This window comes from Pristiophorus japonicus, unplaced genomic scaffold (genome assembly GCF_044704955.1).
Source record: "Pristiophorus japonicus isolate sPriJap1 unplaced genomic scaffold, sPriJap1.hap1 HAP1_SCAFFOLD_688, whole genome shotgun sequence".
In the NCBI taxonomy this organism is placed as follows: domain Eukaryota; kingdom Metazoa; phylum Chordata; class Chondrichthyes; family Pristiophoridae; genus Pristiophorus; species Pristiophorus japonicus.
The window spans coordinates 223,505-245,445 of record NW_027254601.1 but is presented as its reverse complement, the minus strand read 5'-3'; the positions used below and the strand labels follow the sequence as shown (position 1 = coordinate 245,445).

General features: G+C 51.9%; 1 protein-coding gene across 1 annotated transcript in view; it reads right to left on the bottom strand.

Moving 5' to 3' along the window:
- LOC139256182 (nuclear pore complex protein Nup155-like) overlaps positions 1-21,941 on the bottom strand; it is a 123,442-nt gene that overhangs the window by 5,788 nt on the left and 95,713 nt on the right. The window lies entirely within an intron of this gene.

Genomic DNA, 21,941 nt, shown 5'->3' with positions numbered 1-21,941 from the left:
TCACTGCCTCAGAGAGCTGTGGAAGCTGGGACATTGAATATATTTAAGACAGAAATAGACAGTTTCTTAACCGATAAGGCAATAAGGGGTTATGGGGAGCGGGCGGGGAATTGGAGCTGAGTCCATGATCGGATCAGCCATGATGGTATTAAATGGCGGAGCAGGCTCGAGGGGCCGGATGGCCTACTCCTGATCCTATTTCTTATGAGTCAAGAGAAGGTTGTCACATTGCTGAAGATGGTTAGAAGGCAGAGAGATGAAGCTTCGGGACTGGGAAGATGTGGAGTGTTTTTGGAGAGGGGCCTGTGGTGAGTCAATCTCTGAGCCAAAACCAGCTTCAATATCTGCTGCTGACACCAGATTAGGAGGGAGGGCAACCTGTCGTGGATTGCAAAGATCCTGGGACAACTTGTTGGCTCAGTTGATGGGCAGTTCTTCGAGGATGTAACGAGCAGGGTGGGTAAGGGGGAACCAGTGGATGTGGTGTATTTGGATTTCCAGAAGGCATTCGATAAGGTGCCACATAAAAGAACAAGGAGCAGCAGTATATTGGCCTTCCTGATCACTTGCTGTACCTGCATACTAACCTTTTGTGTTTCATCCATAAGTACCCCCAGGTCCCGCTGCACTGCAGCATTTTGTAATCTCTCTCCATCCAAATAATAACTTGCTCTTTGATTTCTTTCTGCCAAAGTGCATGACCTCACACTTTCCAACATTACATTCCATCTGCCATATTTTTGCCCACTCACTTAGCCTGTCTATATCCTTTTGCAGGTTACTGCACAAGATAAAAGTTCACAGGGTGGGGGCAAATATATAAGCATGGAACAAAGAGACCTTGGAGTACAGGTCCACAGATCCCTGAAAGTAGCAGGCCAGGTAGATAAGGTGGTTAAGAAGGCATACGGGATACTTGCCTTTATTAGCCGAGGCATAGAATACAAGAGCAGGGAGGTTATGCTTGAACTGTATAAAACACTGGTTAGGCCACAGCTGGAGTACTGTGTGCAGTTCTGGTCACCACATTACAGGAAAGATGTGATTGCACTGGAGAGAGTACAGAGGAGATTTACGAGGATGTTGCCAGGAATGGAGAATTTTAGTTATGAGGAAAGATTGGATCGGCTGGGGTTGTTTTCCTTGGAACAGAGGAGGCTGAGGGGAGATCTGATTGAGGTGTATAAAATTTTGAGGGGCTGAGATAGAGTGGATAGGAAGGACCTGTTTCCCTCACCAGAGGGGTCAACAACCAGGGGGCATAGATTTAAAGTCATTGGGATGTGTAATTTCTTCACCAGAGGATAGTGGGGGTCTGGAACTCACGGCCTGAAAGGGTGGTAGAGGCAGAAACCCTCACCACATTGAAACAATACCTGGATGCGCTCCTGAAGTGCTGTAACCCACAGGGCTACGGACCGAGAGCTGGAAAGTGGGATTAGGCTGGGTAGATCTTGGTCGGCCGGAGTGGACACGATGGGCCGAATGGCCTCCTTCTGTGCTGTAAATATCTGTGATTCTCTGAGGACATTCAGCCACCGTGCCTGTGCCGGCTCTTTGAAAGAGCTATCCCAATTGCGACCCACATCCCTGTCCTTTCCCCATAGCCCTGCAAATTTTTCCCCTTCAATTTTATATATCCAACTCCCTTTTGAAAATTACTATTCGACCTGCTTCGATCGCCCTTTCAGGCAACAAGTTCCAGATCACAATAATAACATTCTCTCTCCCCTCCGGGACTTAGACTAATCACCTTTAACCTGTGCCCCCTGGTTACTGACCTTAAACCTGTGCCCTGGTTACTGACCTTAAACCTGTGCCCTGGTGACTGACCTTAAACCTGTGCGCCCTGGTGACTGACCTTAAACCTGTGCCCCCTGGTTACTGACCTTAAACCTGTGCCCTGGTGACTGACCTTAAACCTGTGCCCTGGTTACTGACCTTAAACCTGTGCCCCCTGGTTACTGATCTTAAACCTGTGTCCTCTGGTTACTGACCTTAAACCTGTGCCCTGGTTACTGACCTTAAACCTGTGCCCCCTGGTGACTGACCTTAAACCTGTGCCCCCTGGTTACTGACCTTAAACCTGTGCCCTGGTGACTGACCTTAAACCTGTGCCCTGGTGACTGACCTTAAACCTGTGCCCCCTGGTTACTGACCTTAAACCTGTGCCCCCTGGTTACTGACCTTAAACCTGTGCCCCCTGGTTACTGACCTTAAACCTGTGCCCTGGTTACTGACCTTAAACCTGTGCCCTGGTGACTGACCTTAAACCTGTGCCCTGGTTACTGACCTTAAACCTGTGCCCTGGTTACTGACCTTAAACCTGTGCCCTGGTGTCTGACCTTAAACCTGTGCCCCCTGGTTACTGACCTTAAACCTGTGCCCCCTGGTTACTGACCTTAAACCTGTGCCCTGGTGACTGACCTTAAACCTGTGCCCTGGTGACTGACCTTAAACCTGTGCCCTGGTGACTGACCTTAAACCTGTGCCCCCTGGTGACTGACCTTAAACCTGTGCCCCCTGGTTACTGACCTTAAACCTGTGCCTTGGTTACTGACCTTAATCCTGTACCCTGGTGACTGACCTTAAACTTGTGCCCTGGTGACTGACCTTAAACCTGTGCCACCTGGTTACTGACCTTAAACCTGTGCCCCCTGGTTACTGACCTTAAACCTGTGCCCCCTGGTTACTGACCTTAAACCTGTGCCCTCGTTACTGACCTTAAACCTGTGCCCTGGTGACTGATCTTAAACCTGTGCCCCCTGGTGACTGACCTTAAACCTGTGCCCTGGTTACTGACCTTAAACCTGTGCCCTGGTGACTGACCTTAAACCTGTGCCCTGGTGACTGACCTTAAACCTGTGCCCCCTGGTGACTGACCTTAAACCTGTGCCCTGGTTACTGACCTTAAACCTGTGCCCTGGTGACTGACCTTAAACCTGTGCCCTGGTTACTGACCTTAAACCTGTGCCCCCTGGTGACTGACCTTAAACTTGTGCCCCCTGGTTACTGACCTTAAACCTGTGCCCTGGTGACTGACCTTAAACCTGTGCCCTGGTTACTGACCTTAAACCTGTGCCCTGGTGACTGACCTTAAACCTGTGCCCTGGTTACTGACCTTAAACCTGTGCCCCCTGGTGACTGACCTTAAACCTGTGCCCTGGTAACTGACCTTAAACCTGTGCCCCCTGGTTACTGACCTTAAACCTGTGCCCCCTGGTTACTGACCTTAAACCTGTGCCCCCTGGTTACTGACCTTAAACCTGTGCCCTGGTTACTGACCTTAAACCTGTGCCCCCTGGTTACTGACCTTAAACCTGTGCCCCCTGGTTACTGACCGTAAACCTGTGCCCTGGTTACTGACCTTAAACCTGTGCCTCCTGGTTACTGACCTTAAACCTGTGCCCTGGTTACTGACCTTAAACCTGTGCCCTGGTTACTGACCTTAAACCTGTGCCTCCTGGTTACTGACCTTAAACCTGTGCCCCCTGGTTACTGACCTTAAACCTGTGCCCTGGTTACTGACCTTAAACCTGTGCCCCCTGGTTACTGACCTTAAACCTGTGCCCTGGTTACTGACCTTAAACCTGTGCCCTGGTGACTGACCTTAAACCTGTGCCCCCTGGTTACTGATCTTAAACCCGTGCCCTGGTTACTGACCTTAAACCTGTGCCCCCTGGTTACTGACCTTAAACCTGTGCCCCCTGGTGACTGACCTTAAACCTGTGCCCCCTGGTTACTGACCTTAAACCTGTGCCCCCTGGTTACTGACGTTAAACCTGTGCCCTGGTTACTGACCTTAAACCTGTGCCCCCTGGTTACTGACCTTAAACCTGTGCCCTGGTTACTGACCTGAAACCTGTGCCCCCTGGTTACTGACCTTAAATCTGTGCCCCCTGGTTACTGACCTTAAACCTGTGCCCTGGTTACTGACCTTAAACCTGTGCCCCCTGGTTACTGACCTTAAACCTGTGCCCTGGTTACTGACCTTAAACCTGTGCCCTGGTGACTGACCTTAAACCTGTGCCCTGGTTACTGACCTTAAACCTGTGCCCCCTGGTTACTGACCTTAAACCTGTGCCCTGGTTACTGACCTTAAACCTGTGCCCCCTGGTTACTGACCTTAAACCTGTGCCCTGGTTACTGACCTTAAACCTGTGCCCTGGTGACTGACCTTAAACCTGTGCCCTGGTTACTGACCTTAAACCTGTGCCCCCTGGTGACTGACCTTAAACCTGTGCCCTGGTTACTGACCTTAAACCTGTGCCCCCTGGTGACTGACCTTAAACCTGTGCCCTGGTTACTGACCTTAAACCTGTGCCCCCTGGTTACTGACCTTAAACCTGTGCCCTGGTTACTGACCTTAAACCTGTGCCCCCTGGTTACTGACCTTAAACCTGTGCCCTGGTTACTGACCTTAAACCTGTGCCCGCTGGTTACTGTCCTTAAACCTGTGCCCGCTGGTTACTGTCCTTAAACCTGTGCCCTGGTTACTGACCTTACACCTGTGCCCCCTGGTTACTGACCTTACACCTGTGCCCCCTGGTTACTGACCTTAAACCTGTGCCCTGGTTACTGACCTTAAACCTGTGCCCCCTGGTTACTGACCTTAAACCTGTGCCCTGGTTACTGACCTTAAACCTGTGCCCTGGTTACTGATCTTAAACCTGTGCCCGCTGGTTACTGTCCTTAAACCTGTGCCCGCTGGTTACTGTCCTTAGACCTGTGCCCTGGTTACTGACCTTAAACCTGTGCCCCCTGGTTACTGACCTTACACCTGTGCCCCCTGGTTACTGACCTTAAACCTGTGCCCTGGTTACTGACCTTAAACCTGTGCCCCCTGGTGACTGACCTTAAACCTGTGCCCCCTGGTGACTGACCTTAAACCTGTGCCCCCTGGTTACTGACCTTAAACCTGTGCCCCCTGGTTACTGACCTTAAACCTGTGCCCTGGTTACTGACCTTAAACCTGTGCCCCCTGGTTACTGACCTTAAACCTGTGCCCTGGTTACTGACCTTACACCTGTGCCCCCTGGTTACTGACCTTAAACCTGTGCCCCCTGGTTACTGACCTTAAACCTGTGCCCTGGTGACTGACCTTAAACTTGTGCCCCCTGGTTACTGACCTTAAACCTGTGCCCTGGTTACTGACCTTACACCTGTGCCCCCTGGTTACTGACCTTAAACCTGTGCCCCCTGGTTACTGACCTTACACCTGTGCCCCCTGGTTACTGACCTTAAACCTGTGCCCCCTGGTTACTGACCTTAAACCTGTGCCCCCTGGTTACTGACCTTAAACCTGTGCCCTGGTGACTGACCTTAAACCTGTGCCCCCTGGTGACTGACCTTAAACCTGTGCCCCCTGGTTACTGACCTTAAACCTGTGCCCCCTGGTTACTGACCTTAAACCTGTGCCCTGGTTACTGACCTTAAACCTGTGCCCCCTGGTTACTGACCTTAAACCTGTGCCCTGGTTACTGACCTTACACCTGTGCCCCCTGGTTACTGACCTTACATCTGTGCCCCCTGGTTACTGACCTTAAACCTGTGCCCTGGTTACTGACCTTAAACCTGTGCCCTGGTTACTGACCTTAAACCTGTGCCCCCTGGTTACTGACCTTAAACCTGTGCCCTGGTTACTGACCTTAAACCTGTGCCTCCTGGTTACTGACCTTAAACCTGTGCCCTGGTTACTGACCTTAAACCTGTGCCCTGGTTACTGACCTTAAACCTGTGCCCTGGTTACTGACCTTAAACCTGTGCCTCCTGGTTACTGACCTTAAACCTGTGCCCTGGTTACTGACCTTAAACCTGTGCCCCCTGGTTACTGACCTTAAACCTGTGCCCTGGTTACTGACCTTAAACCTGTGCCTCCTGGTTACTGACCTTAAACCTGTGCCCTGGTTACTGACCTTAAACCTGTGCCCTGGTTACAGACCTTAAACCTGTGCCCTGGTTACTGACCTTAAACCTGTGCCCCCTGGTTACTGACCTTAAAGCTGTGCCCTGGTTACTGACCTTAAACCTGTGCCCCCTGGTTACTGACCTTAAACCTGTGCCCCCTAGTTACTGACCTTAAACCTGTACCCTGGTTACTGACCTGAAACCTGTGCCCTGGTGACTGACCTTAAACCTGTGCCCTGGTTACTGACCTAAAACCTGTACCCCCTGGTTACTGACCTTAAACCTGTGCCTCCTGGTGACTGACCTTAAACCTGTGCCCTGGTTACTGACCTTACACCTGTGCCCCCTGGTTACTGACCTTACACCTGTGCCCCCTGGTTACTGACCTTACACCTGTGCCCCCTGGTTACTGACCTTAAACCTGTGCCCCCTGGTTACTGACCTTAAACCTGTGCCCTGGTTACTGACCTTAAACCTGTGCCCTGGTTACTGACCTTAAACCTGTGCCCCCTGGTTACTGACCTTAAACCTGTGCCCCCTGGTGACTGACCTTAAACCTGTGCCCCCTGGTTACTGACCTTAAACCTGTGCCCCCTGGTTACTGACCTTAAACCTGTGCCCTGGTTACTGACCTTAAACCTGTGCCCCCTGGTTACTGACCTTAAACCTGTGCCCTGGTTACTGACCTTACACCTGTGCCCCCTGGTTACTGACCTTACACCTGTGCCCCCTGGTTACTGACCTTACACCTGTGCCCCCTGGTTACTGACCTTAAACCTGTGCCCCCTGGTTACTGACCTTAAACCTGTGCCCTGGTTACTGACCTTAAACCTGTGCCCTGGTTACTGACCTTAAACCTGTGCCCCCTGGTTACTGACCTTAAACCTGTGCCCCCTGGTGACTGACCTTAAACCTGTGCCCTGGTTACTGACCTTAAACCTGTGCCCCCTGGTTACTGACCTTAAACCTGTGCTGTGGTTACTGACCTTAAACCTGTGCCCCCTGGTTACTGACCTTAAACCTGTGCCCCCTGGTTACTGAAATTAAACCTGTGCCCTGGTGACTGACCTTAAACCTGTGCCCTGGTTACTGACCTTAAACCTGTGCCCTGGTTACTGACCTTAAACCTGTGCCTTGGCGACTGACCTTAAACCTGTGCCCTGGTTACTGACCTTAAACCTGTGCCCCCTGGTTACTGACCTTAAACCTGTGCTGTGGTTACTGACCTTAAACCTGTGCCCCCTGGTTACTGACCTTAAACCTGTGCCCTGGTTACTGACCTTAAACCTGTGCCCCCTGGTTACTGAAATTAAACCTGTGCCCTGGTGACTGACCTTAAACCTGTGCCCTGGTTACTGACCTTAAACCTGTGCCCTGGTTACTGACCTTAAACCTGTGCCTTGGCGACTGACCTTAAACCTGTGCCCTGGTTACTGACCTTAAACCTGTGCCCCCTGGTTACTGACCTTAAACCTGTGCCCCCTGGTTATTGACCTTAAACCTGTGCCCTGGTTACTGACCTTAAACCTGTGCCCTGGTGACTGACCTTAAACCTGTGCCCTGGTTACTGACCTTAAACCCGTGCCCTGGTTACTGACCTTAAACCCGTGCCCTGGTTACTGACCTTAAAGCTGTGCCCTGGTTACTGACCTTAAACCTGTGCCTCCTGGTTACTGACCTTAAACCCGTGCCCTGGTTACTGACCTTAATGCTGTGCCCTGGTTACTGACCTTAAACCTGTGCCTCCTGGTTACTGACCTTAAACCTGTGCCCTGGTTACTGACCTTAAACCCGTGCCCTGGTTACTGACCTTAAAGCTGTGCCCTGGTTACTGACCTTAAACCTGTGCCTCCTGGTTACTGACCTTAAACCTGTGCCCCCTGGTTACTGACCTTAAACCTGTGCCCCCTGGTGACTGACCTTAAACCTGTGCCCTGGTTACTGACCTTAAACCTGTGCCCCCTGGTTACTGACCTTAAACCTGTGCCCTGGTTACTGACCTTAAACCTGTGCCTCCTGGTTACTGACCTTAAACCTGTGCCCTGGTTACTGACCTTAAACCTGTGCCCTGGTTACTGACCTTAAACCTGTGCCCTGGTTACTGACCTTAAACCTGTGCCCCCTGGTTACTGACCTTAAACCTGTGCCCCCTGGTTACTGACCTTAAACCTGTGCCCCCTGGTTACTGACCTTAAACCTGTGCCCTGGTGACTGACCTTAAACCTGTGCCCTGGTTACTGACCTTAAACCTGTGCCCTGGTTACTGACCTTAAACCTGTGCCCCCTGGTGACTGACCTTAAACCTATGCCCCCTGGTTACTGACCTTAAACTTGTGCCCCCTGGTGACTGACCTTAAACCTGTGCCCTGGTTACTGACCTTAAACCTGTGCCCCCTGGTTACTGACCTTAAAGCTGTGCCCTGGTTACTGACCTTAAACCTGTGCCCCCTGGTTACTGACCTTAAACCTGTGCCCCCTAGTTACTGACCTTAAACCTGTACCCTGGTTACTGACCTGAAACCTGTGCCCTGGTGACTGACCTTAAACCTGTGCCCTGGTTACTGACCTAAAACCTGTACCCCCTGGTTACTGACCTTAAACCTGTGCCTCCTGGTGACTGACCTTAAACCTGTGCCCTGGTTACTGACCTTAAACCTGTGCCCCCTGGTTACTGACCTTAAACCTGTGCCCTGGTTACTGACCTTGAACCTGTGCCCTGGTTACTGACCTTAAACCTGTGACCTCTGGTTACTGACCTTAAACCTGTGCCCCCTGGTTACTGACCTTAAACCTGTGCCCTGGTTACTGACCTTAAACCTGTGCCCCTTGGTTACTGACCTTAAACCTGTACCCTGGTTACTGACCTTAAACCTGTGCCCCCTGGTTACTGACCTTAAACCTGTGCCCTGGTTACTGACCTTAAACCTGTGCCCCCTGGTTACTGACCTTAAACCTGTGCCTCCTGGTGACTGACCTTAAACCTGTGCCCTGGTTACTGACCTTAAACCTGTGCCCCCTGGTGACTGACCTTAAACCTGTGCCCTGGTTACTGACCTTAAACCTGTGCCCCCTGGTTACTGACCTTAAACCTGTGCCCTGGTTACTGACCTTAAACCTGTGCCCCCTGGTTACTGACCTTAAACCTGTGCCCTGGTGACTGACCTTAAACCTGTGCCCTGGTTACTGACCTTAAACCTGTGCCCTGGTTACTGACCTTAAACCTGTGCCCCCTGGTTACTGACCTTAAACCTGTGCCCCCTGGTTACTGACCTTAAACCTGTGCCCCCTGGTTACTGACCTTAAACCTGAGCCCCCTGGTTACTGACCTTAAACCTGTGCCCCCTGGTTACTGACCTTAAACCTGTGCCCCCTGGTTACTGACCTTAAACCTGTGCCCCCTGGTTACTGACCTTAAACCTGTGCCCCCTGGTTACTGACCTTAAACCTGTGCCCTGGTTACTGACCTTAAACCTGTGCCCTGGTGACTGACCTTAAACCTGTGCCCTGGTTACTGACCTTAAACCTGTGCCCCCTGGTGACTGACCTTAAACCTGTGCCCTGGTTACTGACCTTAAACCTGTGCCCCCTGGTGACTGACCTTAAACCTGTGCCCTGGTTACTGACCTTAAACCTGTGCCCCCTGGTTACTGACCTTAAACCTGTGCCCCCTGGTTACTGACCTTAAACCTGTGCCCGCTGGTTACTGTCCTTAAACCTGTGCCCTGGTTACTGACCTTACACCTGTGCCCCCTGGTTACTGACCTTAAACCTGTGCCCCCTGGTTACTGACCTTAAACCTGTGCCCTGGTTACTGACCTTAAACCTGTGCCCTGGTGACTGACTTTAAACCTGTGCCCTGGTTACTGACCTTACACCTGTGCCCCCTGGTGACTGACCTTAAACCTGTGCCCTGGTGACTGATCTTAAACCTGTGCCCTGGTTACTGACCTTAAACCTGTGCCCTGGTGACTGACCTTAAACCTGTGCCCTGGTGACTGACCTTAAACCTGTGCCCTGGTTACTGACCTTACACCTGTGCCCATTGGTTACTGACCTTAAACCTATGCCCCCTGGTTACTGACCTTACACCTGTGCCCTGGTTACTGACCTTAAACCTATGCCCCCTGGTTACTGACCTTACACCTGTGCCCCCTGGTTACTGACCTTAAACCTGTGCCCCCTGGTTACTGACCTTAAACCTGTGCCCCCTGGTTACTGACGTTAAACCTGTGCCCTGCTTACTGACCTTAAACCTGTGCCCCCTGGTTACTGACCTTAAACCTGTGCCCTGGTTACTGACCTTAAACCTGTGCCCTGGTGACTGACCTTAAACCTGTGCCCTGGTTACTGACCTTACACCTGTGCCCATTGGTTACTGACCTTAAACCTGTGCCCCCTGGTTACTGACCTTACACCTGTGCCCCCTGGTTACTGACCTTAAACCTGTGCCCTGGTGACTGACCTTAGACCTGTGCCCTGGTTACTGACCTTAAACCTGTGCCCCCTGGTTACTGACCTTAAACCTGTGCCCCCTGGTTACTGACCTTAAACCTGTGCCCTGGTTACTGACCTTAAACCTGTGCCCTGGTTACTGACCTTAAACCTGTGCCCTGGTGACTGACCTTAAACCTGTGCCCCCTGGTTACTGACCTTAAACCTGTGCCCTGGTTACTGACCTTACACCTGTGCCCCCTGGTTACTGACCTTAAACCTGTGCCCCCTGGTTACTGACCTTACACCTGTGCCCCCTGGTTACTGACCTTAAACCTGTGCCCCCTGGTTACTGACCTTAAACCTGTGCCCCCTGGTTACTGACCTTAAACCTGTGCCCTGGTGACTGACCTTAAACCTGTGCCCCCTGGTGACTGACCTTAAACCTGTGCCCCCTGGTTACTGACCTTAAACCTGTGCCCCCTGGTTACTGACCTTAAACCTGTGCCCTGGTTACTGACCTTAAACCTGTGCCCCCTGGTTACTGACCTTAAACCTGTGCCCTGGTTACTGACCTTACACCTGTGCCCCCTGGTTACTGACCTTACATCTGTGCCCCCTGGTTACTGACCTTAAACCTGTGCCCTGGTTACTGACCTTAAACCTGTGCCCTGGTTACTGACCTTAAACCTGTGCCCCCTGGTTACTGACCTTAAACCTGTGCCCTGGTTACTGACCTTAAACCTGTGCCCTGGTTACTGACCTTAAACCTGTGCCTCCTGGTTACTGACCTTAAACCTGTGCCCTGGTTACTGACCTTAAACCTGTGCCCCCTGGTTACTGATCTTAAACCTGTGCCCTGGTTACTGACCTTAAACCTGTGCCTCCTGGTTACTGACCTTAAACCTGTGCCTCCTGGTTACTGACCTTAAACCTGTGCCCTGGTTACTGACCTTAAACCTGTGCCCTGGTTACTGACCTTAAACCTGTGCCCCCTGGTTACTGACCTTAAACCTGTGCCCCCTGGTTACTGACCTTAAACCTGTGCCCCCTGGTTACTGACCTTAAACCTGTGCCCTGGTGACTGACCTTAAACCTGTGCCCTGGTTACTGACCTTAAACCTGTGCCCTGGTTACTGACCTTAAACCTGTGCCCCCTGGTGACTGACCTTAAACCTATGCCCCCTGGTTACTGACCTTAAACTTGTGCCCCCTGGTGACTGACCTTAAACCTGTGCCCTGGTTACTGACCTTAAACCTGTGCCCCCTGGTTACTGACCTTAAAGCTGTGCCCTGGTTACTGACCTTAAACCTGTGCCCCCTGGTTACTGACCTTAAACCTGTGCCCCCTAGTTACTGACCTTAAACCTGTACCCTGGTTACTGACCTGAAACCTGTGCCCTGGTGACTGACCTTAAACCTGTGCCCTGGTTACTGACCTAAAACCTGTACCCCCTGGTTACAGACCTTAAACCTGTGCCTCCTGGTGACTGACCTTAAACCTGTGCCCTGGTTACTGACCTTAAACCTGTGCCCCCTGGTTACTGACCTTAAACCTGTGCCCTGGTTACTGACCTTGAACCTGTGCCCTGGTTACTGACCTTAAACCTGTGACCTCTGGTTACTGACCTTAAACCTGTGCCCCCTGGTTACTGACCTTAAACCTGTGCCCTGGTTACTGACCTTAAACCTGTGCCCCTTGGTTACTGACCTTAAACCTGTACCCTGGTTACTGACCTTAAACCTGTGCCCCCTGGTTACTGACCTTAAACCTGTGCCCTGGTTACTGACCTTAAACCTGTGCCCCCTGGTTACTGACCTTAAACCTGTGCCTACTGGTGACTGACCTTAAACCTGTGCCCTGGTTACTGACCTTAAACCTGTGCCCCCTGGTGACTGACCTTAAACCTGTGCCCTGGTTACTGACCTTAAACCTGTGCCCCCTGGTTACTGACCTTAAACCTGTGCCCTGGTTACTGACCTTACACCTGTGCCCCCTGGTTACTGACCTTAAACCTGTGCCCGCTGGTTACTGTCCTTAAACCTGTGCCCTGGTTACTGACCTTACACCTGTGCCCCCTGGTTACTGACCTTAAACCTGTGCCCCCTGGTTACTGACCTTAAACCTGTGCCCTGGTGACTGACCTTAAACCTGTGCCCTGGTTACTGACCTTAAACCTGTGCCCTGGTTACTGACCTTAAACCTGTGCCCCCTGGTTACTGACCTTAAACCTGTGCCCTGGTTACTGACCTTAAACCTGTGCCCCCTGGTTACTGACCTTAAACCTGTGCCCCCTGGTTACTGACCTTAAACCTGTGCCCCCTGGTTACTGACCTTAAACCTGTGCCCCCTGGTTACTGACCTTAAACCTGTGCCCCCTGGTTACTGACCTTAAACCTGTGCCCTGGTTACTGACCTTAAACCTGTGCCCTGGTGACTGACCTTAAACCTGTGCCCTGGTTACTGACCTTAAACCTGTGCCCCCTGGTGACTGACCTTAAACCTGTGCCCTGGTTACTGACCTTAAACCTGTGCCCCCTGGTGACTGACCTTAAACCTGTGCCCTGGTTACTGACCTTAAACCTGTGCCCCCTGGTTACTGACCTTAAACCTGTGCCCTGGTTACTGACCTTAAACCTGTGCCCCCTGGTTACTGACCTTAAACCTGTGCCCACTGGTTACTGTCCTTAAACCTGTGCCCTGGTTACTGACCTTACACCTGTGCCCCCTGGTTACTGACCTTAAACCTGTGCCCCCTGGTTACTGACCTTAAACCTGTGCCCTGGTTACTGAGCTTAAACCTGTGCCCCCTGGTGACTGACCTTAAACCTGTGCCCTGGTGACTGACCTTAAACCTGTGCCCTGGTTACTGACCTTAAACCTGTGCCCTGGTGACTGACCTTAAACCTGTGCCCTGGTGACTGACCTTAAACCTGTGCCCTGGTTACTGACCTTAAACCTGTGCCCTGGTTACTGACCTTACACCTGTGCCCATTGGTTACTGACCTTAAACCTATGCCCCCTGGTTACTGACCTTACACCTGTGCCCTGGTTACTGACCTTAAACCTATGCCCCCTGGTTACTGACCTTAAACCTGTGCCCCCTGGTTACTGACCTTAAACCTGTGCCCTCTGGTTACTGACCTAAAACCTGTGCCCCCTGGTTACTGACCTTAAACCTGTGCCCTCTGGTTACTGACCTTAAACCTGTGCCCTCGTGACTGACCTTAAACCTGTGCCCCCTGGTGACTGACCTTAAACCTGTGCCCCCTGGTTACTGACCTTAAACCTATGCCCCCTGGTTACTGACCTTAAACCTGTGCCCTGGTTACTGACCTTAAACCTGTGCCCCCTGGTTACTGACCTTAAACCTGTGCCCTGGTTACTGACCTTACACCTGTGCCCCCTGGTTACTGACCTTACACCTGTGCCCCCTGGTTACTGACCTTAAACCTGTGCCCCCTGGTTACTGACCTTAAACCTGTGCCCTGGTTACTGACCTTAAACCTGTGCCCTGGCTACTGACCTTAAACCTGTGCCCCCTGGTTACTGACCTTAAACCTGTGCCCCCTGGTGACTGACCTTAAACCTGTGCCCTGGTTACTGACCTTAAACCTGTGCCCCCTGGTTACTGACCTTAAACCTGTGCTGTGGTTACTGACCTTAAACCTGTGCCCCCTGGTTACTGACCTTAAACCTGTGCCCTGGTTACTGACCTTAAACCTGTGCCCCCTGGTTACTGAAATTAAACCTGTGCCCTGGTGACTGACCTTAAACCTGTGCCCTGGTTACTGACCTTAAACCTGTGCCCTGGTTACTGACCTTAAACCTGTGCCTTGGCGACTGACCTTAAACCTGTGCCCTGGTTACTGACCTTAAACCTGTGCCCCCTGGTTACTGACCTTAAACCTGTGCCCCCTGGTTACTGACCTTAAACCTGTGCCCTGGTTACTGACCTTAAACCTGTGCCCTGGTGACTGACCTTAAACCTGTGCCCTGGTTACTGACCTTAAACCTGTGCCCTGGTTACTGACCTTAAACCCGTGCCCTGGTTACTGACCTTAAACCCGTGCCCTGGTTACTGACCTTAAAGCTGTGCCCTGGTTACTGACCTGAAACCTGTGCCTCCTGGTTACTGACCTTAAACCCGTGCCCTGGTTACTGACCTTAAAGCTGTGCCCTGGTTACTGACCTTAAACCTGTGCCTCCTGGTTACTGACCTTAAACCTGTGCCCTGGTTACTGACCTTAAACCTGTGCCCTGGTTACTGACCTTAAACCTGTGCCCCCTGGTTACTGACCTTAAACCTGTGCCCCCTGGTTACTGACCTTAAACCTGTGCCCTGGTTACTGACATTAAACCTGTGCCCCCTGGTTACTGACCTTAAACCTGTGCCCCCTGGTTACTGACGTTAAACCTGTGCCCCCTGGTTACTGACCTTAAACCTGTGCCCTCTGGTTACTGACCTTAAACCTGTGCCCTCATGACTGACCTTAAACCTGTGCCCCCTGGTGACTGACCTTAAACCTGTGCCCCCTGGTTACTGACCTTAAACCTGTGCCCCCTGGTTACTGACCTTAAACCTGTGCCCTGGTTACTGACCTTAAACCTGTGCCCCCTGGTTACTGACCTTAAACCTGTGCCCTGGTTACTGACCTTACACCTGTGCCCCCTGGTTACTGACCTTACACCTGTGCCCCCTGGTTACTGACCTTACACCTGTGCCCCCTGGTTACTGACCTTAAACCTGTGCCCCCTGGTTACTGACCTTAAACCTGTGCCCTGGTTACTGACCTTAAACCTGTGCCCTGGTTACTGACCTTAAACCTGTGCCCCCTGGTTACTGACCTTAAACCTGTGCCCCCTGGTGACTGACCTTAAACCTGTGCCCTGGTTACTGACCTTAAACCTGTGCCCCCTGGTTACTGACCTTAAACCTGTGCTGTGGTTACTGACCTTAAACCTGTGCCCCCTGGTTACTGACCTTAAACCTGTGCCCTGGTTACTGACCTTAAACCTGTGCCCCCTGGTTACTGAAATTAAACCTGTGCCCTGGTGACTGACCTTAAACCTGTGCCCTGGTTACTGACCTTAAACCTGTGCCCTGGTTACTGACCTTAAACCTGTGCCTTGGCGACTGACCTTAAACCTGTGCCCTGGTTACTGACCTTAAACCTGTGCCCCCTGGTTACTGACCTTAAACCTGTGCCCCCTGGTTATTGACCTTAAACCTGTGCCCTGGTTACTGACCTTAAACCTGTGCCCTGGTGACTGACCTTAAACCTGTGCCCTGGTTACTGACCTTAAACCCGTGCCCTGGTTACTGACCTTAAACCCGTGCCCTGGTTACTGACCTTAAAGCTGTGCCCTGGTTACTGACCTTAAACCTGTGCCTCCTGGTTACTGACCTTAAACCCGTGCCCTGGTTACTGACCTTAATGCTGTGCCCTGGTTACTGACCTTAAACCTGTGCCTCCTGGTTACTGACCTTAAACCTGTGCCCTGGTTACTGACCTTAAACCCGTGCCCTGGTTACTGACCTTAAAGCTGTGCCCTGGTTACTGACCTTAAACCTGTGCCTCCTGGTTACTGACCTTAAACCTGTGCCCCCTGGTTACTGACCTTAAACCTGTGCCCCCTGGTGACTGACCTTAAACCTGTGCCCTGGTTACTGACCTTAAACCTGTGCCCCCTGGTTACTGACCTTAAACCTGTGCCCTGGTTACTGACCTTAAACCTGTGCCTCCTGGTTACTGACCTTAAACCTGTGCCCTGGTTACTGACCTTAAACCTGTGCCCTGGTTACTGACCTTAAACCTGTGCCCTGGTTACTGACCTTAAACCTGTGCCCCCTGGTTACTGACCTTAAACCTGTGCCCCCTGGTTACTGACCTTAAACCTGTGCCCCCTGGTTACTGACCTTAAACCTGTGCCCTGGTGACTGACCTTAAACCTGTGCCCTGGTTACTGACCTTAAACCTGTGCCCTGGTTACTGACCTTAAACCTGTGCCCCCTGGTGACTGACCTTAAACCTATGCCCCCTGGTTACTGACCTTAAACTTGTGCCCCCTGGTGACTGACCTTAAACCTGTGCCCTGGTTACTGACCTTAAACCTGTGCCCCCTGGTTACTGACCTTAAAGCTGTGCCCTGGTTACTGACCTTAAACCTGTGCCCCCTGGTTACTGACCTTAAACCTGTGCCCCCTAGTTACTGACCTTAAACCTGTACCCTGGTTACTGACCTGAAACCTGTGCCCTGGTGACTGACCTTAAACCTGTGCCCTGGTTACTGACCTAAAACCTGTACCCCCTGGTTACTGACCTTAAACCTGTGCCTCCTGGTGACTGACCTTAAACCTGTGCCCTGGTTACTGACCTTAAACCTGTGCCCCCTGGTTACTGACCTTAAACCTGTGCCCTGGTTACTGACCTTGAACCTGTGCCCTGGTTACTGACCTTAAACCTGTGACCTCTGGTTACTGACCTTAAACCTGTGCCCCCTGGTTACTGACCTTAAACCTGTGCCCTGGTTACTGACCTTAAACCTGTGCCCCTTGGTTACTGACCTTAAACCTGTACCCTGGTTACTGACCTTAAACCTGTGCCCCCTGGTTACTGACCTTAAACCTGTGCCCTGGTTACTGACCTCAAACCTGTGCCCCCTGGTTACTGACCTTAAACCTGTGCCTCCTGGTGACTGACCTTAAACCTGTGCCCTGGTTACTGACCTTAAACCTGTGCCCCCTGGTGACTGACCTTAAACCTGTGCCCTGGTTACTGACCTTAAACCTGTGCCCCCTGGTTACTGACCTTAAACCTGTGCCCTGGTTACTGACCTTAAACCTGTGCCCCCTGGTTACTGACCTTAAACCTGTGCCCTGGTGACTGACCTTAAACCTGTGCCCTGGTTACTGACCTTAAACCTGTGCCCTGGTTACTGACCTTAAACCTGTGCCCCCTGGTTACTGACCTTAAACCTGTGCCCCCTGGTTACTGACCTTAAACCTGTGCCCCCTGGTTACTGACCTTAAACCTGAGCCCCCTGGTTACTGACCTTAAACCTGTGCCCCCGGGTTACTGACCTTAAACCTGTGCCCCCTGGTTACTGACCTTAAACCTGTGCCCCCTGGTTACTGACCTTAAACCTGTGCCCCCTGGTTACTGACCTTAAACCTGTGCCCTGGTTACTGACCTTAAACCTGTGCCCTGGTGACTGACCTTAAACCTGTGCCCTGGTTACTGACCTTAAACCTGTGCCCCCTGGTGACTGACCTTAAACCTGTGCCCTGGTTACTGACCTTAAACCTGTGCCCCCTGGTGACTGACCTTAAACCTGTGCCCTGGTTACTGACCTTAAACCTGTGCCCCCTGGTTACTGACCTTAAACCTGTGCCCCCTGGTTACTGACCTTAAACCTGTGCCCGCTGGTTACTGTCCTTAAACCTGTGCCCTGGTTACTGACCTTACACCTGTGCCCCCTGGTTACTGACCTTAAACCTGTGCCCCCTGGTTACTGACCTTAAACCTGTGCCCTGGTTACTGACCTTAAACCTGTGCCCTGGTGACTGACTTTAAACCTGTGCCCTGGTTACTGACCTTACACCTGTGCCCCCTGGTGACTGACCTTAAACCTGTGCCCTGGTGACTGACCTTAAACCTGTGCCCTGGTTACTGACCTTAAACCTGTGCCCTGGTGACTGACCTTAAACCTGTGCCCTGGTGACTGACCTTAAACCTGTGCCCTGGTTACTGACCTTACACCTGTGCCCATTGGTTACTGACCTTAAACCTATGCCCCCTGGTTACTGACCTTACACCTGTGCCCTGGTTACTGACCTTAAACCTATGCCCCCTGGTTACTGACCTTACACCTGTGCCCCCTGGTTACTGACCTTAAACCTGTGCCCCCTGGTTACTGACCTTAAACCTGTGCCCCCTGGTTACTGACGTTAAACCTGTGCCCTGCTTACTGACCTTAAACCTGTGCCCCCTGGTTACTGACCTTAAACCTGTGCCCTGGTTACTGACCTTAAACCTGTGCCCTGGTGACTGACCTTAAACCTGTGCCCTGGTTACTGACCTTACACCTGTGCCCATTGGTTACTGACCTTAAACCTGTGCCCCCTGGTTACTGACCTTACACCTGTGCCCCCTGGTTACTGACCTTAAACCTGTGCCCCCTGGTTACTGACCTTAGACCTGTGCCCTGGTTACTGACCTTAAACCTGTGCCCCCTGGTTACTGACCTTAAACCTGTGCCCCCTGGTTACTGACCTTAAACCTGTGCCCTGGTTACTGACCTTAAACCTGTGCCCTGGTTACTGACCTTAAACCTGTGCCCTGGTGACTGACCTTAAACCTGTGCCCTGGTTACTGACCTTAAACCTGTGCCCTGGTTACTGACCTTAAACCTGTGCCCCCTGGTTACTGACCTTAAACCTGTGCCCCCTGGTTACTGACCTTAAACCTGTGCCCCCTGGTTACTGACCTTAAACCTGTGCCCTGGTGACTGACCTTAAACCTGTGCCCTGGTTACTGACCTTAAACCTGTGCCCTGGTTACTGACCTTAAACCTGTGCCCCCTGGTGACTGACCTTAAACCTATGCCCCCTGGTTACTGACCTTAAACTTGTGCCCCCTGGTGACTGACCTTAAACCTGTGCCCTGGTTACTGACCTTAAACCTGTGCCCCCTGGTTACTGACCTTAAAGCTGTGCCCTGGTTACTGACCTTAAACCTGTGCCCCCTGGTTACTGACCTTAAACCTGTGCCCCCTAGTTACTGACCTTAAACCTGTACCCTGGTTACTGACCTGAAACCTGTGCCCTGGTGACTGACCTTAAACCTGTGCCCTGGTTACTGACCTAAAACCTGTACCCCCTGGTTACAGACCTTAAACCTGTGCCTCCTGGTGACTGACCTTAAACCTGTGCCCTGGTTACTGACCTTAAACCTGTGCCCCCTGGTTACTGACCTTAAACCTGTGCCCTGGTTACTGACCTTGAACCTGTGCCCTGGTTACTGACCTTAAACCTGTGACCTCTGGTTACTGACCTTAAACCTGTGCCCCCTGGTTACTGACCTTAAACCTGTGCCCTGGTTACTGACCTTAAACCTGTGCCCCTTGGTTACTGACCTTAAACCTGTACCCTGGTTACTGACCTTAAACCTGTGCCCCCTGGTTACTGACCTTAAACCTGTGCCCTGGTTACTGACCTTAAACCTGTGCCCCCTGGTTACTGACCTTAAACCTGTGCCTACTGGTGACTGACCTTAAACCTGTGCCCTGGTTACTGACCTTAAACCTGTGCCCCCTGGTGACTGACCTTAAACCTGTGCCCTGGTTACTGACCTTAAACCTGTGCCCCCTGGTTACTGACCTTAAACCTGTGCCCTGGTTACTGACCTTACACCTGTGCCCCCTGGTTACTGACCTTAAACCTGTGCCCGCTGGTTACTGTCCTTAAACCTGTGCCCTGGTTACTGACCTTACACCTGTGCCCCCTGGTTACTGACCTTAAACCTGTGCCCCCTGGTTACTGACCTTAAACCTGTGCCCTGGTGACTGACCTTAAACCTGTGCCCTGGTTACTGACCTTAAACCTGTGCCCTGGTTACTGACCTTAAACCTGTGCCCCCTGGTTACTGACCTTAAACCTGTGCCCTGGTTACTGACCTTAAACCTGTGCCCCCTGGTTACTGACCTTAAACCTGTGCCCCCTGGTTACTGACCTTAAACCTGTGCCCCCTGGTTACTGACCTTAAACCTGTGCCCCCTGGTTACTGACCTTAAACCTGTGCCCCCTGGTTACTGACCTTAAACCTGTGCCCTGGTTACTGACCTTAAACCTGTGCCCTGGTGACTGACCTTAAACCTGTGCCCTGGTTACTGACCTTAAACCTGTGCCCCCTGGTGACTGACCTTAAACCTGTGCCCTGGTTACTGACCTTAAACCTGTGCCCCCTGGTGACTGACCTTAAACCTGTGCCCTGGTTACTGACCTTAAACCTGTGCCCCCTGGTTACTGACCTTAAACCTGTGCCCTGGTTACTGACCTTAAACCTGTGCCCCCTGGTTACTGACCTTAAACCTGTGCCCACTGGTTACTGTCCTTAAACCTGTGCCCTGGTTACTGACCTTACACCTGTGCCCCCTGGTTACTGACCTTAAACCTGTGCCCCCTGGTTACTGACCTTAAACCTGTGCCCTGGTTACTGACCTTAAACCTGTGCCCCCTGGTGACTGACCTTAAACCTGTGCCCTGGTGACTGACCTTAAACCTGTGCCCTGGTTACTGACCTTAAACCTGTGCCCTGGTGACTGACCTTAAACCTGTGCCCTGGTTACTGACCTTAAACCTGTGCCCTGGTGACTGACCTTAAACCTGTGCCCTGGTTACTGACCTTAAACCTGTGCCCTGGTTACTGACCTTACACCTGTGCCCATTGGTTACTGACCTTAAACCTATGCCCCCTGGTTACTGACCTTACACCTGTGCCCTGGTTACTGACCTTAAACCTATGCCCCCTGGTTACTGACCTTAAACCTGTGCCCCCTGGTTACTGACCTTAAACCTGTGCCCTCTGGTTACTGACCTTAAACCTGTGCCCCCTGGTTACTGACCTTAAACCTGTGCCCTCTGGTTACTGACCTTAAACCTGTGCCCTCGTGACTGACCTTAAACCTGTGCCCCCTGGTGACTGACCTTAAACCTGTGCCCCCTGGTTACTGACCTTAAACCTATGCCCCCTGGTTACTGACCTTAAACCTGTGCCCTGGTTACTGACCTTAAACCTGTGCCCCCTGGTTACTGACCTTAAACCTGTGCCCTGGTTACTGACCTTACACCTGTGCCCCCTGGTTACTGACCTTACACCTGTGCCCCCTGGTTACTGACCTTAAACCTGTGCCCCCTGGTTACTGACCTTAAACCTGTGCCCTGGTTACTGACCTTAAACCTGTGCCCTGGCTACTGACCTTAAACCTGTGCCCCCTGGTTACTGACCTTAAACCTGTGCCCCCTGGTGACTGACCTTAAACCTGTGCCCTGGTTACTGACCTTAAACCTGTGCCCCCTGGTTACTGACCTTAAACCTGTGCTGTGGTTACTGACCTTAAACCTGTGCCCCCTGGTTACTGACCGTAAACCTGTGCCCTGGTTACTGACCTTAAACCTGTGCCCCCTGGTTACTGAAATTAAACCTGTGCCCTGGTGACTGACCTTAAACCTGTGCCCTGGTTACTGACCTTAAACCTGTGCCCTGGTTACTGACCTTAAACCTGTGCCTTGGCGACTGACCTTAAACCTGTGCCCTGGTTACTGACCTTAAACCTGTGCCCCCTGGTTACTGACCTTAAACCTGTGCCTTGGCGACTGACCTTAAACCTGTGCCCTGGTTACTGACCTGAAACCTGTGCCTCCTGGTTACTGACCTTAAACCCGTGCCCTGGTTACTGACCTTAAAGCTGTGCCCTGGTTACTGACCTTAAACCTGTGCCTCCTGGTTACTGACCTTAAACCTGTGCCCTGGTTACTGACCTTAAACCCGTGCCCTGGTTACTGACCTTAAAGCTGTGCCCTGGTTACTGACCTTAAACC